Source organism: Pleurodeles waltl, chromosome 4_2 (genome assembly GCF_031143425.1).
Source record: "Pleurodeles waltl isolate 20211129_DDA chromosome 4_2, aPleWal1.hap1.20221129, whole genome shotgun sequence".
NCBI lineage: Eukaryota > Metazoa > Chordata > Amphibia > Caudata > Salamandridae > Pleurodeles > Pleurodeles waltl.
The window spans coordinates 1,023,343,631-1,023,367,582 of record NC_090443.1 but is presented as its reverse complement, the minus strand read 5'-3'; the positions used below and the strand labels follow the sequence as shown (position 1 = coordinate 1,023,367,582).

The following is a 23,952-nucleotide window of genomic DNA, read 5'->3' as shown; positions in this document are numbered from 1 at the left end:
CTACTAAGCCTTGTCCTTCTAGTTTTTCCTCTCCTTCATCTACTAGTTCTCCTCAGTCTCCTGGTTCTTTTTGTTGTGGTCGTACCCCCCTGAACCTTCTTATCGCACTCATTCAGGTCCTCCTAGAGGCCCTGGTCCTGTTCTAGTCCTGATGGTCATGGTCGTCCTAGTGATGCTTCCACAGCTGGTTCTATTCTTCCTTTTCTACCTCCTTCTTCCTCCCTGTCAATCTGTCCTCTAGTTGGGCCACATCATATTCCTCTTCCTGCCCTCCTGATTGTAGGTATTGTAGTCCTTCTGCGCTGTTTGTCTTGAACATGCTTCTCTACCCTTGTTCTCTGATGTTAAATATCCCCTCCTTATCGTTCTAGCCCTCCTCTTCTTCCTTTTGCTCTACTCCACTCAGTCCTTCACTTCCATTTGCCACTCTTGCTCAGCCTCCTGGTTCTCTCTCTACAGCCATTGTCTGCTTCTTCATTCTCATTGCCCTCTTCCTTCTCCCCAACCCTGAATGAAGTCAACTAAGTCCCATATCCAAGGAGGGGCTTGCAAGCCTTGAGTGACCTGTTCTATCTCACCTAGTCTCTCAGTAGACTGATACACTGAAAATACTGCACCATATATGGAAAAAGGAATATGCCTCTAAGGATTGTATTTGTGCAGGAATGTGTCCCATTCTGCAACAAAAACAATCTGCCCCTAATGCAGACACGCTTTCACTAGAACACCTGCCTTGGTGCTAGGCAGCATACCTTCCATAAGAGAAAGGAGAGAGCAGAAGTGCTCCATGCTTGTAAATATGGAGCATGTTTGCTCTCTCCCCTTCACGCAATGCAGTGCAGCGAATTTCCCTGCTGCACCACGTTATGTAGAAACAATAGAATATGTGCCCCATACTATAAAGCAACAGTCTTAAACAAAGGGAGTACATTTACAGCTTCATCACTAATGAAAGTGAAAGAAGACCGGAAAATATGTTTTTCAATACTGGCCACATGCCAGAAAGTTTTGTTATTGCTAATGGTTTACGTTCATCTCTCTGAAGCTTCATCTCTGATGGTTGTAAGTTGTCTTGCAAGCAAACACAATCAATAGAGGACCTCAATCCAAGTGGAAGCAGAGTGGAAGAAGACAAATCAAGAAATCAGACAGTACTTGGTCCATGCTGCGAGGAAGAAAACAAAAACACATATACAAAGTGAGGCTAACATATGCAGACATGCGCTCACCAATGAAAAAAAATTAAAATAAGAGTGACAAAGAAGCCAACTAAGTAATTAGAGAGTGGGCAAAAAGATTATTTTTTCAGTTTTTTTTGTTATTTTTTTAGAAATGATTGATTGTCACACCTGACAGCGGATTGTGCACTGTCTCAGACGAGACCTAAAAAGAAGGGATATAGAAAAACTCTAACATAATACTGAAAGAGGTTGTAGACTGACAGGTTGAGAAGGTAATAAAGGTGGTCATTTTGACCCCGATGGTCCGTGGTAATGAGGCAGAGGTACCGACAACAGGCTGTAGCAGCCGGCAGGCTGGAGATAAGAATCTCCAGCCCAGTGGCCGCTATTGACCACCTCAGGCATTTTGACCCTGCCTACCGCCATGGTTTTCGTGGTGTTCGTAATGCTACGAAAACCATGGCGGCAGGCCCTATCAGTGACAAAGAATTCCTCCCCTGTTACTGATAGGAGGCCCCCTCCCCACCAAACACTCCCCAGACGCTCCCCACCCCTCCAGCCACGCTCTCCCTTCTAATCCCCCACCCCCTATACACACCCACGCAGACACGCACCACGCATGCACACACTCACACAAGCATACATACATTCATACATGCATGCATCCATTCATTCATGCACACATCCGTACCACATTCACACTGACACGCAGACACGCATTCACATATCCATTCATACACACATTCTCACACATGCATACACGCATGCAAACTACACTACACATACATTTTCATTCACCCACACACTCACACATTCATGCACACACACACCCACCTCCCCTGTTGGACACCCAACTTACCTGGGTCCAGGGTGTCTTCCGGCAGGGGACGGGACGGGGCGCTGCTACCGCCAGCAGCGCCCTCCAGCAGAACACCGCCAGGCCGTATTATTTTCATAATATGGCTGGCGGCGTTCTACTGCTGTCGCGCTGCTGGTGGTAGCAGCGCCACCTTAACGCCATCCACAAGCATGGCCACAGACGGATTTCCGCCCTTCTTGTTGCGGAAATCCGGCTGTGGTCATTATTTGGTGGATGGCTGTTAACCGCGGCAACGGTCTTTTGGCAGCCATCGTCGCGGCGGTAGGCGGCATTCACCAACTTTGTCAAAATTAGGGCCATAGAGAGCAGTAAGAGTGGGATGGCATAGTTTAGGAAAAGTGACTAACAAAGTGAAGATAGAGTCAAGGAAAAAAATATAAGTATAAGTTTGAAGACATTAGATAGAAGAGGAATTTGGGATGCTTTTGTGCGATTACCATCTTTGGGCTCTACCAACCACTCAGTCTATCCGTCATGCTTTTCATTGTTGGCACCCGTCTGTGTCCTACTAGGTATGACCTGGACCGTTACAATGTTGCCTACCAAATCTATGAAAATGACAGGTAGAAACACGTATTTCATTGATTAAAGTATTTCCAACTTTGTATCAACTAAAGTTTTTCTGCCTCACTGAAGCAAAAACAAAGATTGTGATCAACCTGGCTCCCATGAGGCTGCCCCAAGAGCTATAACTATGGAGAGTTCTGGTGCAAACAAATACTCCTATGAACACATGAGAGCTCAGAGGAGAAAGGTAACAAAGAAACATTTAACTATGTTGAGGTGACCATCAACTTCTGGAAATGTTAGTAAGCCACAAATACTGAGACCCCGATATGAGAATCCAAGAAAGGAGAAGCCTTGTCTTGATGTCGGTGATCATTTGACATCGCACCAACTATGATGAACGGAAGGTAAAGAAGCTTTAGAAAGGCATGCATGAGGAGGGGGTGGAAACGCGTCCTGCGTGAGATTGAACTGGGTGCACATGAGCAGCCTTTTCCCTGCATACCACAAATTATGTGCCATGGCTGCTAAGTGCAAGCGGAAAGGGTGCAAGTCTTACATAAGCAAAGGATGTAAATTCAGTAAGGTGAATAGACAGAGCAATATGGAGTGGTTGGAGTTATGACATATGGAAATATACATATGGAGATTATTTGCTGCTGGATATCAGTTCAGCAAAGCAGAGCAGAATTGCTGCAAATGGTCAAGAGGTCGCTGGCAGATGGGAGCTTTGCACGCTGGATCACAAAGGTGCTCTCGGGTAGGCTTTTAGGGTTAGGTATGGAATCTGGCATCAGCATCTTTCCATTTACAAGTAGCATGTTCCAATTTAGGAAATGAACAGAGTAGTGATCAAGGAAAAGATTAGGAACCAGCTCCCTAATTGCAGCTCTGTGAACAAGCTGCATCCTGAACAAAATTTGAGATTACTAGATCTTAATCCACAGGTCAGAGTGTGGTGAAGGGAAAACACTTTTCAGGGACCCTTGTTAACCCAAATCCCAGACAATGCATAAAATAGTATTGTGCTGTGATCTACATTTTTGTTTTCCCGAATTTGGAAACATTTTCTTTTGATGTTTGTTTTACCCTTGCTAGAGAGACAGAGAGACACAAAATCCAATAGATGCACAGGGTGTGAATGAGAGAGTGAAGGTGAAGTCAGGGAGTAAAGACAGGGAAGAGAGGAATGATTGCCAGAAAAAGGAGAGAAAGTCTGTTCATAAGTGTAGGTCAGTGAAGATGAGCAAGGGTACAGATAGTACATAGAAAATTAAATAAAGGCTCCAGTTGGAATAAATTCCTGTAGCAGACAGTACGCATTACGATGGTGCTGGGGAGGGGGCCCTTTGTACTGTCAACGACAATGTCGTGAGCAGTGAAGGGGCCCCTCTGTGTCCCCCTGCACTTGTTCTCAACCAGCGGGTTGAACCACCATGAAAAGGCTGGCGGAGAACATAGGTGTAATCAGCACAGTGTTGCTGACTTCAGCGTCGGCGTGGCCGATTATAACCACAACCTCCATCATCCTGTCAGGATCAGAGATCATGGTGGAGACAGCGGTCTTCTGGCGGCATCGACTGCCACAGCTGCAGCGGTCCGATCTCCACCACGAGTCTGCCAGTCTTTGGACCGCCAGACTCGTAATTGGGCCCTATGTGCCAGGCAGCAAGGAACGACCTGGAAATACACAGTTATATACATTCTGAAGGTTTTTGGTATGAGTGAGCAACAGTTACTGAGCCTGAGGGCAAACTGAAGATGAGCAGGAATCCAAAGGCACCTTCCAGAGATCTGGAGGCTCGGAGATCTGTGCCTGAGCGATATCCTCAGGAGAACGAAGAGAGGAAATGAGCTTAAGGGTTGTATTGGTGAGTGGGTAGTTCAGGGACCGACTGATAGGGAGTAAGAGACCCAAGGCCGCAGGATGCAGAGAACCAAGGCGTCCTTGAGGTAAGCAGATGCCTACAGAAATGAGGATGAGAGTAAACTTCTGAGGCCATGATGATTAGAAATGGCTAAGGATCCCTAAGGATGACCAGAAGTTTTAGGTCCTGACAGGGGACCAGAGATCCGAGGGTGAGCCAGGGACTGGGGATCTAAGAGAGATCACTGCATTCAGGAACCTGATGGTGAGAGCTTTATTGATCTGAAGGTACTGTGGGTGATCTGTAATGGAATACCAGTCTTCGGTGATGCTACTGGCCTTTGAAACTTACAAAAGCATAATGTATTACACATTTCTCCCCTAAATAAGTTCATGATGTTAACCACACAATGATTCATGAAAGGTTGCGAATCCACAAATGTGGGTCACTTTCTTTTGGGATCCCGGGCCATTTTTTTCATCCTATTCCGACCCTGCCCCTGCCCCTGAACAATGCCTCTGCCATCAGCAGGGACATCTTAAGGTTTTTGGTCTCCTGTTCGGAACAGTTTTCAATTTATGATCCAATTTCAGCAGTTTAATGCCCTCTTTGGCGAGTTCACTGATAGTGCACATGCACACTTGCCAAATTATAAATGTGTTACATATAATATTCATGCATAGTGATGTGTGTTTTCAATATTTTAATGCAGCAGCTTCTCACTGATATTACTGAAGACAATCTCTGTGACACCCTCCCCAGTGCTTAATTTGTAAATAAAAATGTGCTGGTGCCCAAAGCCACCTCAATTAAATGTGCGAACATGGAATACTGAGGTAGAGTTATCCAGAAGCCATCTCAAACCTCTTTAATCCATTTACAGCCACTCCCTGCCCCTTCAGTTCACTCTTGCAGCTTTCTGCTTTCTCCCTTTGTGAAGCTTTTTCGTTTTTCTCTTCCTCCGCCTTTCCCAAATGTGTCTTTTGCTCGCAGTAAATACTTGCAGAAAATTAAGCACCGGCCCTCAGTAATAAGTGCTGATGCTCCGCACCGGAAACAACAAGCACAAATTAAGCACCGACCCTCCCATTTCTCATATGTGAGGTCCTGTTTTGAGCTAAAAGAAACGTTTTTATGGGTGGTGCATGTAACATAACCACAACCTTATGCTGCAAAATTTCTATAATAGACTCTCACACATCACCCACATAAAAAATAAATTAAAGGAAAACAGTATTTGAAACAATATGTTTAGGAATTATTCAAGGTTATCATCGCAAGACTCTCCACAGAAAAGCTGTCTGTATCAGGGCCGCCCTGAAAGGCTGGGACCCTGGGCCAGGGCCCTCTTTGCCCACGCCTTAAAATGACTCTGGTCATCAGCCCTGTGACACTGAATGCCTGCCCATCAGTCTGCTGCAGGTGTGTCCCCGCTCCCCTGGGCCCTGAGCCCCAGGAGATCAGTCACCTGACGTCAGAGCGCCCCAGGACCCCGAGAACCTCTAAAGAAACTATTGACGCTCCACTGGCTCCCGGTAGACAAGAGGATCACCTTCAAACTCCTGACCCACGCTCACAAGGCACTTCACAACACCGGACCCTCCTACCTCAACACCAGACTTCACTTCTACACCCCAACACGTCAACTCCGATCCGCCAACCTCGCCCTCGCCATCGTACCCCGAATCCAGCGCAAGACATCCGGCGGCAGATCCTTCTCCTTCCTCGCCGCCAAGACCTGGAACTCTCTCCCCACATCCCTTCGCCAGACCCAGGACCTCCTCGCATTCAGAAGGCTCCTCAAGACCTGGCTCTTCGACCGATAAACCAGCAGCGCTCCCCTCCCCCCGCCCCCCCCCCTCAGCGCCTCGAAACACTGACGGGTACATAGCGCGCTTTATAAATACTATGATTGATTGATTGATTGATTGACGCTGCCACCGTGACCGCTCGCGACCACTTACTGGCATCTCTTGACATAGCTACATAACCTCATACATATATAAAATGAATGATTCCAAACATAGGAACGATCAAAACTATTCGAAGTGTTCTAAAGAGAGGTCGCATCGCATCCTCACCTGTCGGCCGCTTCTCTTAGTCTTTGCTCTCTCTCCACGCTTCCTCCCTGGCACTGTCCCTTGCAGCTGCGTCAGAGAGAGCAAACACACTCCCAGGCAATAAAAACGCAAGCCAAGTGAACCTTCAACGTGGTAATTAAAAACTCAGCGAAAGATAACGGATTGAACAGCAATTTAAATAACCTGCGCTTTACCAGGTGATCTGGGGCCGGAGGGGTGATGTCACCACGTAGCTGTCCGGAAAACGTGTTTTTGGTTTGTCTTTGCATATCTGCCCCCGACTGCAGCTAATTTACATCAAGGATGTGCAGAAAAGGGTGAACTTTGACCTCAAGCGGAGGTCGAATAACTAAAAGTCAGGGGTTTCGGAAGTGAAATTATACAGGGGCACCTTAAGGATTTTGGGGGCCCTGGGCCAAACATATTTTGGGGGCCCCTGTTCGGAATACCTTTAAGTTTATGATCCTGTTTCATCTCTTTCATGGCCTCTATGGCCAGGTCGCTCACAGCGCGCATGCCCACTCCTCCATGCTCTCCCGAACTTGACTATACACAGCATTAGATGTTAACCATGTACACACCTGTTGCAAAAAAAAAACATCCCTGGTCTGTGTAGAGGAACTAGCTCCCGAGTTATTGGGTTCTTAGACCATTGCACAAGTTTTCAGCCTCCTCTTTATTTTTTGTAGGGGCTCACAGGGGCGTAGGAGACAATACATTTCTGGGGGGGACAGGGACAGCCTTGGGGACTTTCAATCAACCCTATACAAATCGCTCGTTGTTTACGAACTGCAGGCTCCGATAAATAGACACAATCATATATATTGGAAGTGAAATAGGGAGAAAGGAAGGCATGTTTACCCAGTCTGAAAGTATCTTTTATTGTTATTTATATTCACAAAGTAATTAGCTCAATTGTGAAGATAACATGTTGATTAACCTTGCATCTTCATGCACTAAGAAAATCAAGGTAGGAGGGTAAAAAGGAAGAACATACTCTTTGCGCCCCACACCCATCATGCCCTTCACCTCATGTCAATTGGAACCGCACTGGAGATATCAAAAGCGATTAGGTACAACAGCTGTAAACTGTGCTCGGAAACCATAGTTCTAATAACACTTCTACTCCTTTGTGTGATCTTGGGCAGCTCAGCTCCACATCAGTCATAACTAGAAGCATTTCAACTGAAGACGCTCTTGCAGTTACAGGCTATATAAACATGGATTCTCTAATCTCTGTATAAACTGCAGTCACTAATTTCTTTAGAAAAGGCTGTTTGTGATGCACCAAGTCACAGCGTGTAAAGAAAAGACATTCACTAGTTATAAAGAAAAGACATCAGAAAATGACTATGATAGGGTTATTACAGTCGAGTTCTGACATTACAATGCCTTCTGCCAGAGCTAACAGCCAAGGTAAAAGGCAGATCATGTCAAAGGGCATAATTAATGCAGCTGTTTAAAGCAAAAAATTGAATGTTGCTTTTCTTTCTTCTGCTCTACTTTAATATCTTGAAATGACAGAAGCTATGCACTAAGGTTTTAAGTGGTTTGTGGGAGAGTTGGTGGTGTGACCATGTATTATATGGGTTAAAATACCCCCTTTGTACATAAGGATATTGCAAGTCACCTTAAAGTTCATACCTTATGAACAAGCATTGGCAAAGCCAATAGGTCTCGCCCATGCAAGTTCTATTGCCTTTGCCAATGTGTTTTAGCCATGCTGTACACTAGTGAGACTACTATTTAGCATGGCTCAAAGTTAATGGCATAAAGGAGAATGATGTGTCATCGACTTGTGTGGCGTAGTATCATGGAGTAAGTAGAGTGTCCTAGAAGGGAGCAGTAAACTAACTTTAAAGGAACAGGGGTCCCTTGAAAAAAATGCAACACCACTCCCATAAACAATGATAATAAAGTAGTATGCAAATGGAATGTTTTATGCATTGATTCAATCAAAATATAAAAGATCAAATGTAGTGGGAAAACATCAACAGGGGAAATCGAGAAAGACTGGTATTCTGGCATTACACAAGTTATCTGGATGACCCAATGTCGCCAATTACAAGAAAAATGTAAAAAGTAACCTATATAGTACAGTGGTTTGGAGGAGGATGGCCTGGTTTGTAGTGGGTACCTATGTTACTTACACCTTATACCACGTCCTGTTATCCCTTATTAGTGAAATGTAGGCAGTGCCTAGACGCCAGGCTCTCTAAGGGTGGCTGTAGCCAAGGCTTATCTAGGAGACATGCAAAGCTTATGCAATACCACTGTAGTCACACAGTACTCACACACATGAAAGAAAATACTCAGTGTTACAAAAATAAAGGATACTTTATTTTAGTGACACAAATGCCAAAAATACCATAGAGACTATACTCCTTTAGGAGGTAAGTAATACACCAATTATATACACTAGTATGCAGCAGTAGCAATAAAAACAGTTAGAAAACAGTGCAATTAGTGAAAATCACAATGGTTAGAAATGGGCCTAGGGGAAACACAAACCATGTACTAAGAGAGTGGAATGCAAATGTCGGTTTCCCACCTAGGCAAGTGTGGTGTGTAGAGGGCGCTGGGAGTATTAGAAAACACCAAAGGTAAGTAATAGAACCCACCTCAGAGCCCAGGAAAGCAGGAGTAAATCACAGTAACTTTCCTAGAACACACAAGAACACGAGAAAGAAGATAATGCAAGAACCAGAAGAGTCTTCAAGACACAAAGGGTGGATTCCTGGACCTAAAGACCTGTGGAAGAATGGGACTGAGTCCAAGAAGCACAGAAGAGTCCAGGGAGGACAGGAGCCCATGTTAACCCGAATCAAGGTGCAAAAGAAGAACCACTGGTGAAGAACAACAGTCAGTACTGCACCCAAGAAGATGGATGCGGATTCGTGGTTGGTGCAGATGATATACCACACCGGATGGATGATTGCAGTCTAGTTTGCATCGCTGGATTCTACCAACAGGCCTTGGCACAAGCAAAGCTCATGGATAGAGGAAAATGGCACTGCCCGGGACCAGGAGGGACCTGGTGGACTCTACACAGGAGGAGGAGTCAGAGGGGGCTCTCAGCAACTCAGAGAGCCCACAGAATTTCAGCCAGTGCACACAGGAGTCCCCCAGCACGCGGACAAAGGAGCTGCAAGAGGAGGCTCAAGCAGCACAAAAACAAAGGATCCCATGCCGCCAGAGAACCACTCAGGAAGCTGTGCATCTCAGGAAGGAGTGCTGGGGGCCAGAGCTACATTGTGCACAAAGAATTTCATAGAAGGATGCCACACGTCTTGGCAACTGAAAAACACGTGGTGCACAGGGTACTGTCTTGAGTGAGAAGGAAAGCTCTTACCTCCACCAAAGATGGACAGTAGGACGTCAGGACCATCAGGACCACTTCAGTCTACCACCCGTGATGCAGGATCTATGCAACTCGTCAGGAGAGGGGACCCATGCAGATGGTCATCGTTGCAGACAGGTGCCTGCTGAAGCAGGGGAGTGACTCCTTCACTCCAAGGGAGATTCGTTCATTCTTCTGGTGCAGACTGAAGACAGGCTGTCCTCTGAGGATGCACGACTGGGAAACAGTTATATTTGCTGGCAAGAGCTGAAGATACAATGTTGCAGAAGTCGTCTTTGCTTCGTTGTTGCAGTTTGTGGAGTTCCTGGAGGGTCCTGATGCAGTTTCTTCGGTGAGAAGGTGAAGTAAAGGATGCAGAGGATTCCTGCTGGAGTCTTGCAATCTGAATCTGAAGAACCTCCCAAAGGAGAGACCCTAAATAGCCCTGAAAGGGGGATTGGTCAGCTAAACAGGTAAGCACCTATCAGGGGACGGCTCTGACCCCGCCTGCTGGCACTGGCCACTCAGATGCTCCCAGAGTTTGCTGCCAACTTGGAATCCAAGATGGCAAAACCCAGGGACCCTCTGGAAGAGCTCTGAGCACCACACCTGGGGTGGTGATGGACAGGGGAGTGGTCCCTCCCCCTTCCTTTGTCCAGTTTCATGCCAGAGCAGGGACTGGGGGTACCTGAACTGGTGTAGACTGGATTATGTAAGGAGGGCACCAAATGTGCCCTTCAAAGCATTTCCAGTGGCCTGGGGAAGGAAGCTACCCCTTCCAAACCTATTTCCAAAGGGAGAGGGTCTAACACCCCTCTCCCAGAGGAAATCCTTTGTTCTGCCTTCCTGGGCTTGAGCTTCTCAAGCAACAGGAGGGCAGAAACCTGTCAGAGGTGGCAGCAGCTGGGGCTGCCTGGAAAACCTCAGAAGGCTAGAATGGCAATACTGGGGGTCCTCTAATGAGCCCCCAGAGTGCATGAAATTATACAACCAGTGCTTGCAAAAGCCTTGGGGTATGATTCCAATATGTTTGATACCAAACATACCTATGTTCAGAGTTACCATTATGTAGCTGGGAATAGGGCGTGACCTATTTCCAGTACACGTGTAAAATGGCATCCCCGCACTCCTGAAGTCTGGGAAAATGGTCCTGGAGGTCGTGGGGGCACCTCTGCTAGTGCAGGGGTGCCCTCACACACAGGTACTCTGCACCCTGCCCTCAGGGCTGGAGGGCCTGCTAAAGGGGTGACTTATAAGTGACCTGGTGCAGTGTAACTGGCAGTGAAAGGGTGCATGCACCTTTTCACGCAGGCTGCAATGGCCTATGGGTGGTAAAAAAAATGCTGCAGCCCATAGGGATCTCCTGGAACCCCAATGCTCTGGGTACCTAAGTACCATATACTAGGGACTTATAAGGGGGCACCAGTATGCCAATCTTGGGTGAAATACTGGGTTACCATTACGTAACAACCATAATTTAAGGGAGAGAGCATAACTACTGGGTTCCTGATTAGCAGGATCCCAGTAGACACACTCAAACACACTGGCAAACAGGCCAAATGTGGGGGTAACCAAGCTAGAAAGAGGCTACTTTCTTACAAGGTGAGCATCCACAATAATGATTTACAAACTTTTATACACCCACTTTTACATGAAAGACTCAAATAGTGAATCAAGTAGTCATTAGCTCATAGTACCTATGCTTATGCCAACTTATGTACAATATCACAAATTCAAGTCAAGGTACTTTGGCCGACGATATTTCGATCCCCTAGACAAGTATCAGGATCATCCTAAGCCTTCCTTAAGCTTGAGTTAAAAGGGTTACAGAGTGCTTGTAACCAAAACGGCCAAGATAAATCCGACTCACGTCTCATATGAGTGACAAGGCAATCAATGGAGATCTGAATCTCTAATCAAGCGCCAATGCCATAAAGTAGTAGTAGAGTGGAGTAGTGTCGCAGTGTAATAGAGTGTCAGAGAGTGGAGTGGCAGAGTGGCAGAGAGTGAAGAGGCATAAATAAGACAGATCTGGAGTAGAGTGAAGTAAAGTAACGTGAGCTAGCATAGAGAAAGTTGGGTAGAGTGTTGCTGAGCAAAGTACATTGATGAGAGTGCTGTGATGGCAGAAAGTGCAATGTTGCACATTAGAGGGTCGCAGAGTACAGTGGTGTATTGTAGAGTGGCATAGAGTGCAGTCACCTAGAGTGCTGTGGCGCAGAGTACAGTGGCATTGAAGGCAGTGGTGCAGAGTAGAGTGGCGTGGAGTTCAGTGGCAGAGTGTAATGTTGCAGATTAGAGGGTCACAGAGTACAGTGGTGTATTGTAGAGTGGTATAGAGTGCAGTCACCTAGAGTGCTGTGGCGCAGAGTACAGTGGCATTGAAGGCAGTGGTGCAGAGTAGAGTGGCGTGGAGTTCAGTGGCAGAGTGTAATGTTGCAGATTAGAGGGTCGCAGAGTACAGTGGTGTATTGTAGAGTGGTATAGAGTGCAGTCACCTAGAGTGCTGTGGCGCAGAGTACAGTGGCATTGAAGGCAGTGGTGCAGAGTAGAGTGGCGTGGAGTTCAGTGGCAGAGTGTAATGTTGCACATTAGAGGGTCGCAGAGTACAGTGGTGTATTGTAGAGTGGCATAGAGTGCAGTCACCTAGAGTGCTGTGGCGCAGAGTACAGTGGCATTGAAGGCAGTGGTGCAGAGTAGAGTGGCGTGGAGTTCAGTGGCAGAGTGTAATGTTGCAGATTAGAGGGTCACAGAGTACAGTGGTGTATTGTAGAGTGGCATAGAGTGCAGTCGCCTAGAGTGCTGTGGCTCAGAGTACAGTGGCATTGAAGGCAGTGGAATAGAGTGCTGTGGTGCAGAGTAGATTGGCATAGAGTGCTGTGGTGCAGAGTGCATTGGTTTTGAGTAAAGTGGTGAAGAGTGCACTGGCAGAATGCAGTGGTGTAGTGTACAATGGTTAGAGTAGAATAGCATAGTTTGCAGTGGCGTAGTGTAGAGTGCTGCAGAGTAGAGTGGTGTAGAGTGGAGTGGTACAGCATAGATTGCAGTGGCGTAGAGTAGCGCAGAATGGAGAAAAGTGGTGTAGGGTGCAGTGGCATAGGGTAGATTGTTTCAGAGTACAGTGAAGAAAAGATAGAGAAAAGATAATATACTTCAATATGCTGAAGTATGTAACAATAACAACAGAAATAATAACGATAGGCATAGGGGCCCAAAATGAAATATGGCTTCTCCCTGTTAGCCACGCTATAATCAAGCCCTTCATTACCTAGATAACAAAACATTAAACATAAATCTTAGAAAAATATACCCTTCTAATAGCTAAATTGTTGTGTGAAAAGGTAAAATCTGGGACCAATCTCGACTTCACTGTTTCACCAACTGGTGTGATCTTAGGCAAATACAAATATTGTGTTTCACAGAGTCTCCTTTCTAGCCTGCGGGCACCAGGCTGAGTGGGACTCTATTTCCTCTTTAGATCTTCCTCATTGTCCTGCAGCTCCTCTTGAAGGCATCCTGCAGTGCTCCTCTTCAAGACGGCAGATGATGCAGACAGCAATCATCAAAAACTCTTCTGCTGCTCGTGCCCTTTGTTCTTATGAGCACCCTTAATGCCCACAGCTGTAAACAGGACAAACAAAAGGGCAGAGGGCGCAGGGGGCCTCCTGACTCGCCTTCATTCTGTTACCATCAGATTGGAGGATGGTCGGTACGGGGCTACTATACCTATTCCTTAGGTGCGCTAATGGCCCTCTGAATAATAGATGTAAAAGGGGAAATTATTTTGTCCCCTTGTCCACCCCACCTCCGCCCCCGTGTCCCCCACCCTCCAAAAACTGGGGGGGGGATACATCCCCCACGTCCCCCACACTTCCTACACCCATGGTGGCTCACCTGTACTGTAGTTTAGCCCTGGGTCAGACATTATACGTGATGAGGGAGTGTCTAATTCATTTTTTTACCTGCCCTACAGGTTCAAAGGCTCAGGGTGCTGCATGATTAATTTATCCACCGCTGTGGTATTAGCTGTCTCAACCGCTGGTGAGGTTGAGCGTGGAATAACGACACCAATATTACCCCCCATCTCAAGCGACAGGCGTCTTTCTGTCAGGTCAATCTCCTTCGATACAACAACAACAGCCCGTGCTAAGCAGGAGCCCAGGGGGGTACATTCTTTGGAGGAATTAACAGCAAGGTCTTTGCCTTCGGCCGTCTTCTGTTTGCCTGTGGCCTTGATCTAAACCCCAAAGTACCCCCAAGATACAAACATATAAACCTCCTTTGACCAATTTGAGCAGAAAAACGTGACACCAAAGGGGGTGGCCCAGCCCAGCCTTTTCTGGTCCCTGAAGGCGTGGACGGGGCCGCCCTTGTCCCAGTGCACGTCCCACTCTGTGGGGGGGCAGTATCCCCGGCTGGCGCGGTCGCAAACGGCAAGTGGCTCCTGGCACAATGCCGCAAAGCAGTGTGGAGCCTGCAGTCCTTGGCCCTGTCGTGGCATCCAAATTCTAAATGTGTTAACATCTAATATGGAGGAAGAGTGGTGTGTGTTCAATACTGTAACACGGCAGCAGCTCACTAATAGTACTTTTTTATGGGTGTTGCATTAAATATAAACACAACATTTCTCTGCAAAATGTCTGTAATAGTATCTCACTCATCATCCATATTAAAAATAAATTTTTCGAAAACAGTACTTTTAAATAATCTGTTTAAGAATAATTCAAGCTCATCCCGGCAATACACTGTAGGAGGCTCCCTGATTGGCTAAAGCCGTGGGCCACAGCTCACTTTGTCTATGCCTTAAAACGTCTCTGAAATTATGTGTCCTTTGTCCCTCAGTTGCATTGCAGCAGATAGCATCACTGACATGGGGACTGGTGGCAGGCTGTTGGTGCTTGGCAGGATGCTGCTTCTCATGGTTGCCCTTGGTACATGGCCATCCTCAAGCATCCTTCGTACGTCACCTGCGTTGGGGAATCTGATACAGTGCACTCACTCAAGCAATGGTGATGGGTGTCTACCCTTATAAGCTGCATAGTTCTCCCTTCCCCCACAAAGGCAACGGACTCGACTTCTTTGGTTAGGATGTAGCAAATTTACTTCACATTAAAACAGGTGGCATAACAGCTTCAAACATTAATATTGCACGGAACACAAAATAGCAAAGGGGACAGCAAACCTGAGCATGAAATTGCCCATTTCCTATTTGCATCCACCTTTGGGGCAGCATTGTATATAAAGAACAACTGACGGAAGTTGCACATCAAACATCCCTAACAACTCCAGAGACCGCATAGCGCTTTGGTCCCTGACTGGGCTTCCCATGACTCCTGTTCATGTCTCACATAATCTTTATAGTACCCAAAGAAAAGCTAGAAGTGTAGGGCCATCAGCACGTCACCCTCCACTTCCAACAAGCCACACCCATGAAAGGCTTCTCTTGAAGGAGGCGGACAACTGGGCAACCTCAAGAATCAGTGCTATTATTCGCCTACAATAGGCCACAGGGTAGACAGGTCACTGGAGAATCCACCCTTCCCCACCTATAATTTCCCTTTTTCTTCAACCGCCTCAAAGCTTGTTTGTAGGAAAGCCTGAAGCCCAGCCCAGCCTCTGACAGGTGAATGCCTTCTTCATAAAATAATTCTAAATTACCCAGGTGTAATAGTAGAGAGTGATTAATGATGATACAGGGCATTTGGACAAACAATGGAGGATTCCACTATAGCCCTCCCATATATCCACCCTGAGACATGATGCTCTTCCCCATCCAAGATAAAGTATATATCCTTCCATGCCCATTGTCAGCTGTGTGCCACCAGATTGTACCCGCCCCCTCATCACCCAAACGTTATCACTCATATAAACTTTGAGCCTAGCTAACCCAGAGTAGGACTCTTATCCTGGCTTTGACAAGCCAGATTTCTTACATTAGGAAGGGGACCTGTTACCTCAGCATGAGTTAATTAGTCATTAAGGCCCTCATTCTGACCCTGGCGGTCGGTGATAAAGCGGCGGCCAAGCCGCCAACAGGCTGGCGGTCTAAAATATGCAATTCTGACCCTGGCGGGAACCGCCAACACAGCCCGCCAACTTAACACTCCGCCCGCCACGGCGGTACAAACAAACAGCGCGGCGGTTCCCGCCAACAGCCAGGCGGCATACAATGTACCGCCCACCCTATTACGACCCACCAATCCGCCACCTTTTCCGGGGCGGGAGCACCGCCGATAAGAACACGGCGGAAACAGACTACGAACGGGAAAACGCTCACCTCTACGCACTCCACGCGAGATTCCGGCAGTATGGAACCAGAGTTGCAGGTCATCCCCGCACTCCTATACCTGCTCATATACCAGGAGCACGCCCGGCGGCGCGGAAGACATCGGTGAGTACTGCACCTACGACACAGGGGAGGGAAAAGATTACCGGCACACACCCACCCACCCACACCCACTACAACACACACATCAATGCATTCCCACAGATCACTGTCACAACCCACAAACCACCCCCCTCCGAAATAATGCAAAGACCAAAAGAAGAGATCATAAACGGGCAGATATATTGAATTATGGACACCAGTAATCCCAATAAATAAATAAACTATGTACAAAATATATACAGCTACTAAATGTAGTCCAACCACTGTCCGTGGATCACAGGGGTCCTGTGCAAAGGGGCAAGGCCCAGTCCCACGACAAGAACTCCACGGAGAGAACACTGCAGGGGCATCAGAAAGAAAATAGGACAGGCACCTCAGGGGGAAGGGAAGGGGGGGCACCTCAGCCACTTGAGTACACGACGCCAGATCCACGAGGGGACTCCATGACCACTGGGCCATCCTGGGGAGTGCTAAGCCACAGTCCATACAGTCCATACAGTGGGTGGCCTGCCCACTGGCCCATCCTGGGGAGAGCAAAGCCACAGTCCATTCAGTCCATACAGTGGGTGGCCTGCCCACTGGGCCATCCTGGGGAGAGCAAAGCCACAGTCCAAACAGTCCATACAGTGGGTGGCCTGCCCACTGGGCCATCCTGGGGAGAGCAAAGCCACAGTCCAAACAGTCCATACAGTGGGTGGCCTGCCCACTGGGCCATCCTGGGGAGAGCAAACCCACAGTCCAAACAGTCCATACAGTGGGTGGCCTGCCCACTGGGCCATCCTGGGGAGAGCAAAGCCACAGTCCATACAGTCCATAACAGACCCCACTGCCACTGGAGGAGGCAAGTTGGCCAGAGGACATCCTGCAGCCCTGCCCGAGATAGATCCTGCCCTGCCACGTCTGCCAAAGGGCCAGCGGTTCTTGCCTTGAAGGGCCCAGTTCAGAGCTCCTTGCCTTGAAGGGCCCAGTTCAGCGGTTCTTGAGACGGCGGGGCCCAGCGGAGCGGTTCTTGAGACGGCGGGGCCCAGTTCAGCGGTTCTTGAGACGGCGGGGCCCAGCGGAGCGGTTCTTGAGACGGCGGGGCCCAGTTCAGCGGTTCTTGAGACGGCGGGGCCCAGCGGAGCGGTTCTTGAGACGGCGGGGCAGAGTTCAGCGGTTCTTGAGACGGCGGGGCCCAGTTCAGCGGTTCTTGAGACGGCGGGGCCCAGTTCAGCGGTTCTTGCCTTGAAGGGCCCAGTTCAGTGGTTCTTGAGACGGCGGGGCCCAGCGGAGCGGTTCTTGAGACGGCGGGGCCCAGCGGAGCGGTTCTTGAGACGGCGGGGCCCAGTTCAGCGGTTCTTGAGACGGCGGGGCCCAGCGGAGCGGTTCTTGAGACGGCGGGCCCAGTTCAGCGGTTCTTGAGACGGCGGGGCCCAGCGGAGCGGTTCTTGAGACGGCGGGGCCCAGTTCAGCGGTTCTTGAGACGGCGGGGCCCAGTTCAGCGGTTCTTGAGACGGCGGGGCCCAGTTCAGCGGTTCTTGCCTTGAAGGGCCCAGTTCAGCGGTTCTTGAGACGGCGGGGCCCAGCGGAGCGGTTCTTGAGACGGCGGGGCCCAGCGGAGCGGTTCTTGAGACGGCGGGGCCCAGCGGAGCGGTTCTTGAGACGGCGGGGCCCAGTTCAGCGGTTCTTGAGACGGCGGGGCCCAGTTCAGCGGTTCTTGAGACGGCGGGGCCCAGTTCAGCGGTTCTTGAGACGGCGGGGCCCAGCGGAGCGGTTCTTGAGACGGCGGGGCCCAGCGGAGCGGTTCTTGAGACGGCGGGGCCCAGCGGAGCGGTTCTTGAGACGGCGGGGCCCAGTTCAGCGGTTCTTGAGACGGCGGGGCCCAGTTCAGCGGTTCTGGAGACGGCGGCCGATCTATGGCCAACTGCCCATTGCCTGGTGGTGCCTTCCTGGGCAGCGGGGATGGTGCTCCTTCAATGCCCACCTGGGCTGTGGGTGGTGGGGCCCTCCTGGCCAGCTGGGCTGGGTCCTCCCTGGGCAGCGGCTATGGGGGTGGTGGGCTCTCCCGGGGCAGCTGTGCCGGTTCCGCCCGGGGAAGCGGCTATGGGGGTTGTGGGCTCCTCCTGGGCAGCAGGCCTGCTGCCTGACCTCTCCGACTTGCTGCCCTTGCCCTTCTTAGTCGTGGGCCTGTGGCCCTTTCCTCCCTTTGGAGCTGTGGCTGGTGACTGTCTCTGGGTGGTGTCCGGGGGGGGGATGTAGAAGGCGGGCTCCTGCGGCGCCCCTTCCGCCTTCTGCTCCTCTTCCCAGGGGGTGGGCTGGCTGTCCCCTTGCTGCTGGGCGAAGATCCAGACATGCGGGCTGGCGGGCTCCAATACCCCTGCACCCTTGTCAAGGGGGCTGCAGGGCTGGTGGTGGCTGAGGTGCTCTTCTTACCCCGACGAGAAGGAGGGGGGGGCTCAGGGTCAGGAAAGAAGTTAGTAGTGGCGAGGAAGAGCTTCTTGGGACAATGGAGAGTGGTAGGTACAGTGGGAATGGGAGTGGAGGGAGAGGATGTGGTTGTAGGTGAGTCACGTTTGCTGTCTTTGGGTGCAGGTGCAGGAGGGATAGGCTGTCGTGAGGTGGATGGCTGTTGGGTGGGTGGGTGGCTGCGTTTGTGTGGTGTGGAAGAGGGGGTGACAGACACAGTGGGAGAGGACACAGGGGACGTGTAAATGGCAGTGGGGGTGGTGACTGCACGTGTGCGGACTGGAGTGGAGGGTGTGCTGGTGATGGAAACACTGGCTGATGGTGAGGTGAATGGAGGTGTGAGTGTAGACGTCACAGGGAGGGAGGAGGGAGACGAGGAGGTGGGGGTCACAGAGGTGGTAGTGACTGTTGGCATGTCTGCATCGGAATGTTGCGTGTGTGAATGTCTGCGTGATCTGTGGTGCTTATGTTTGGATGAGCTTCTCTTGGGTGTTGAGGTGTGTGCAGGCTGGTCTGATGGTGTGGGTGGGACAGGCAGAGGAACAGGAGACTGGGAGGAGGGAGTTAGTAGAGGCAGGCAGGAGACAGGGACAATGGCTGCCGTCAGTGCTGAGGCCAGAGCCTGGAACGATCGCTGATGGGCAGCCTGACCCGAATGAATGCCCTCCAGGTACGCATTGCTGCGATGAACCTCCCTCTCCACCCCCTGGATGGCATTCAAAAGGGTAGTCTGCCCAACAATGAGCGTTCGGAGGAGGTCAATGACCTCCTCACTGAGGGCAGCGGGGGTAACAGGGGCAGGGCCTGAGGTGCCTGGGGCGAAGGAGATGCCCGGCTTCCTGGCAGAGCGGGCACGGGGCGAACGCTGAGGGGCTGCTGGGAGGGCGGAGATGGTGCGCTGGGTGGCGGCTGTACCTGTAATGGCGGGGGGCACGGATGGTGCCACCCCCGCAAGGGAGCCCCCTTCCGAGGACGTGTCCGTGTCGCTGCAGGGTCCAGTCGTCCCCGTCGTGGAGCTCCCCTCGCCCTCCGTCTCACTGGTCCAGTCTGACTCTGTGGCATGGCCCTCCTGGGCCATGTGAGATGCAGCTCCCTCCTGCCCCGATGCCACTTCTCCTCCGCCTGATGATGCTGATGCACACAAGCACAGAAAGACAAACAAAAAGGGGGGGGGAGAGAGAAATAAAGGGATATTGATTACATGGATCTCCGGTACAGTTAGCGGACATGACAGACACAGATGCCCCCTGCACTAAGTTGCGCACTTGGGGTCCGCTACGCATTCCGTGGAACATGCCCTACACGCCTAGAGTTGACAACTGCACCCATGGATGACACGGCCCAGGGATGGCTGTACTGACAAACTACTGAGGGTGGTGGCTGGGGACACAGGGGCTTACGGGGGTGCCCAGCCTACAGATATCGCCCTGGCCTAGGGGGACCCACAGCCCTCCTCCCCCACCCAGACACCTCCACTGCGCGACAACAGAGTAGATAATGCTTGGACTCACCCCCTTGTGTCTGCTGTGCTGCCCTCACGCGCCCATCCAAATCAGGGTAGGCCACCGCCAGGATCCGGAACATCAGGGGGCTCAGTTGACGGCAGGCACCCCGCCTACGTTGGGAGGCCATCCCCAGCAGAGACTCGGCGGTCTTCTTGGTCCCGCGGCGGATGTCCTCCCACCTCTTGCGGCAGTGGATGCCCCGTCGATGGTGGACCCCCAGGGTCCGGACTTCCTTGGCGATGGCACGCCAAATCCCGATCTTCTCATGGGCGCGGACCTATGTGACACGTACAGGGAGGGAGAAATACCACGTTCAAGTTTGTCAGCATTTTCCTTGCCAGTGGCCCAACATGCCCCACATCCCCGCCAGGCCCCCGCCATGCCCCCCGCCAGGCCCAACATGCCCCCCATCCCCGACAGGCCCCCCGCCATGCCCCCCGCCATGCCCAACATGCCCCCCATCCCCGCCAGGCCCCCCGCCATGCCCAACATGCCCCCCATCCCCGCCAGGCCCCCCGCCATGCCCCCCGCCAGACCCAACATGCCCCCCATCCCCGCCAGGCCCCCCGCCATGCCCCCCGCCATGCCCAACATGCCCCCCATCCCCGCCAGGCCCCCCGCCATGCCCCCCGCCAGACCCAACATGCCCCCCATCCCCGCCAGGCCCCCCGCCATGCCCCCCGCCAGGCCCAACATGCCCCCCATCCCCGCCAGGCCCCCCGCCATGCCCCCCGCCAGGCCCAACATGCCCCCCATCCCCGCCAGGCCCCCCGCCATGCCCCCCGCCAGGCCCAACATGCCCCCGATCCCCGCCATGCCCCCCGCCAGGCCCAACATGCCCCCCATCCCCGCCAGGCCCCCCGCCATGCCCCCCGCCAGGCCCAACATGCCCCCCATCCCCGCCAGGCCCCCCGCCATGCCCCCCGCCATGCCCAACATGCCCCCCATCCCCGCCAGGCCCCCCGCCATGCCCCCCGCCATGCCCAACATGCCCCCCATCCCCGCCAGGCCCCCCGCCAGGCCCCCAAGCCAGCCAGTGGCCCCAAATCCAGATTGAATTAAACTCACTTGTTGGTCTGGAGGACCGTAGAGTAGCGCATACTGGGGGAGGACCCCATCCACAAGTTTCTCCAACTCCTCTCCAGTGAAGGCAGGGGCCCTTTCCCCAGGCGTAGCAGCCATTGTCCCTTCCAGACCGAGGTCACAGCAACACTTGCAGTATAGGTCCTCTCCTGTGAAAGTTCAAGTCGCAAGTGGATAAGTAGATAGAAAATGGCGGTCACGTCCGCGGCGGTGCGTACCGCGGCGGTGCGTCCCGCCACCGCCGGCGCCCTTCGCCATTGGCTCCTGAAACCCATAGGCTTCAATGTTAACCAATGCGGCTTCGCGCCGCGGTCTTCGCCCGCCGCCCGCCGCGGTGTGCCACGCCAGCGCATTGACCTCACATCCCATTGTCACACTTCACAGGTCAGGCAGCCGCCATTTCCAGGGCCCACATGGCTCAATTTCAACTGCGTCACACAGGCCTAGGCCTTGCATAGCCACTCAGACACGCCATTCACTGCATAGAGAATCGTTTACTGTGCTAGCTGTGAGTACGTACCTGTGGGTTGCTTGACTGTGTGCTCCATGTTGTCCTTCCTAGGCACCGTCCGCTGGGTTGGGCGAGGAGACGGATGAATCCTCCCGTGTACCGACCGCTGGTGGACCTGTCGACAATGGAAGAACGCCACATTATCCTGACCTACCGTCTTAACCGTGCCACTATCCATGAACTGTGTGCCCAGCTGGAGCCCGACCTGATGTCCCCCATCCGCCAACCCACAGGGATTCCCCCTCTGGTGCAGGTCATGTCAGTACTCCATTTCTTGGCAAGTGGGTCATTTCAGACAACAGTGGGAATTGCTTCTGGGATGTCTCAGCCCATGTTTTCGAAGGTGTTATCCAGAGTGTTGTCTGCCCTGATGAAATCCGTGAGGAGCTACATCATTTTCCCTGAGGTGGGCGAATTGGCTACAGTGAAGGGTGATTTCTACGCCCTTGGACATATTCCCAACGTAATTGGTGCCATTGATGGGACCCATGTGGCTTTGGTTCCCCCAAGAGACAGGGAGCAGGTGTACAGGAACAGAAAAAATTACCATTCAATGAACATCCAGGTGGTGTGTTTGGCTGACCAGTACATCTCGCATGTAAATGCCAAATTCCCAGGGTCAGTGCATGACGCCTACATCCTCAGGAATAGCAGCATCCCTTACGTGATGGAACAGCTACAGAGACACCGTGTATGGCTAGTGGGGGACTCTGGGTACCCCAACCTGTCGTGGCTACTGACCCCAGTAAGGAATCCCCGGACCAGGGCAGAGGAACGGTACAATGAGGCCCATGGGCGTACTAGGAGGGTGATCGAACGCACCTTTGGCCTCCTAAAGGCCAGGTTTAGGTGCCTGAGTATGACAGGTGGATCCCGAATGTACTCACCTAAGAAGGTGTGTCACATCATCGTGGCCTGCTGCATGCTTCACAACCTGGCTTTGCGCCGCCAGGTGCCTTTCCTGCAGGAGGATGGTCGAGACGGTGGTGATGTGGCAGCGGTGGAACCTGAGGAGAGTGACGAGGAGGAAGACGACGGGGCTGAAACAGACAACAGGGACAGAATCATTGAACAGTACTTCCAATAGGACACAGGTAACATTTCAAAGATAATTTAGTAAATGTTAACTACTCTCCTGCATCTCTGCTGCCTGTCTATTTGCCCCAGTGTATGATGACTGAGTTTTGGCTTTTCCCTCCCTATTTCAGATCTGGGGTCCCCACTACGAGTCCTGTGCTTCGTTTCCCCATGGACTACAGCTTTGTGGCAGCTGTTTGTTGACTTCACCATGTACAAGGACATATTTGCACTGTCATGTCAATTACAATATATTGAAATCACAGCCAGACTCCAGATATTTTGGTGCAAAATAGGTGTTTATTTAAGTGCTCAAAATGGGATGGGTGGTTTCAAGTGGGTGGGGGCTATGGTGAAGGAATGTCCATGGCAGAGTCCAGAGTAACAGTCACACAGGTGCATTGTCCAGAGGCCTGTGGAGAGATGGAGCATGGGCAGTTCAAGGATGGACAGGGTGACAATGTGGGACAGTGGGATGACATCAGGTGGTATCCATTGCTGGCGGGGGTCTTGACATCCTACTCTGTCTTCTTGCGAGATCTCAGGGCCCTCTTGCGGGGTGGTTCTTCTCCTGCAGGAGGTGGGGGTCTGGTGGGCTGCTGCTGTGCGGGGGCCTCCTGTCCACTAGCGCCGGCGGAGGTGGTTGGCTGTTCTTGGTCCAGGCTAGTGGCAGGGGCCCTTGGGTGTTGTTGAGTGTCCGCCCTGGTGTTGACGAGGTCCTGCAGCAGCCCTACCATGGTAACCAGGGTGGTGTTGATGGCTCTGATGTCCTCCCTGTACCCCCGATAGTGTTCCTCCTGCAGTACCTGGATCTCCTGGAACCGGGCCAGTACCGTCGCCATCGTCTCCTGGGAGCGGTTGTATGCTCCCATGATGGTGGTGAGGACCTCGTGGAGAGTGGGTTCCCTGGGCCTCTCCTCCCCCCCCTGTCGCACAGCTGCCCTCCGAGTTGCCCTGTTTCCCTGGGCCTCTGCCCCCTGGCCGGTGTGCCCACTACCACTGCCCCCAGGTCCCTGTTGTTGTTGGGGTGGTGGGTTATCCTGGGTGCCCTGTAGTGGTAGACACACCGCAGATTGACGCGCCCTG

At 51.5% G+C, this 23,952-nt stretch overlaps 1 protein-coding gene across 1 annotated transcript in view; it reads right to left on the bottom strand.

Annotated features, from left to right (window-relative positions):
* Nucleotides 1-6,588, bottom strand: part of LOC138294249 (membrane-spanning 4-domains subfamily A member 4A-like) — a 105,295-nt gene extending 98,707 nt beyond the window's left edge. Inside the window, exon 1 of the mRNA XM_069233369.1 lies at nt 6,518-6,588. The gene's annotated coding sequence lies outside the window, so the exon portion shown is untranslated. The remainder of the gene's footprint in view (nt 1-6,517) is intronic.
* Nucleotides 6,589-23,952: the final 17,364 nt, after the last annotated feature.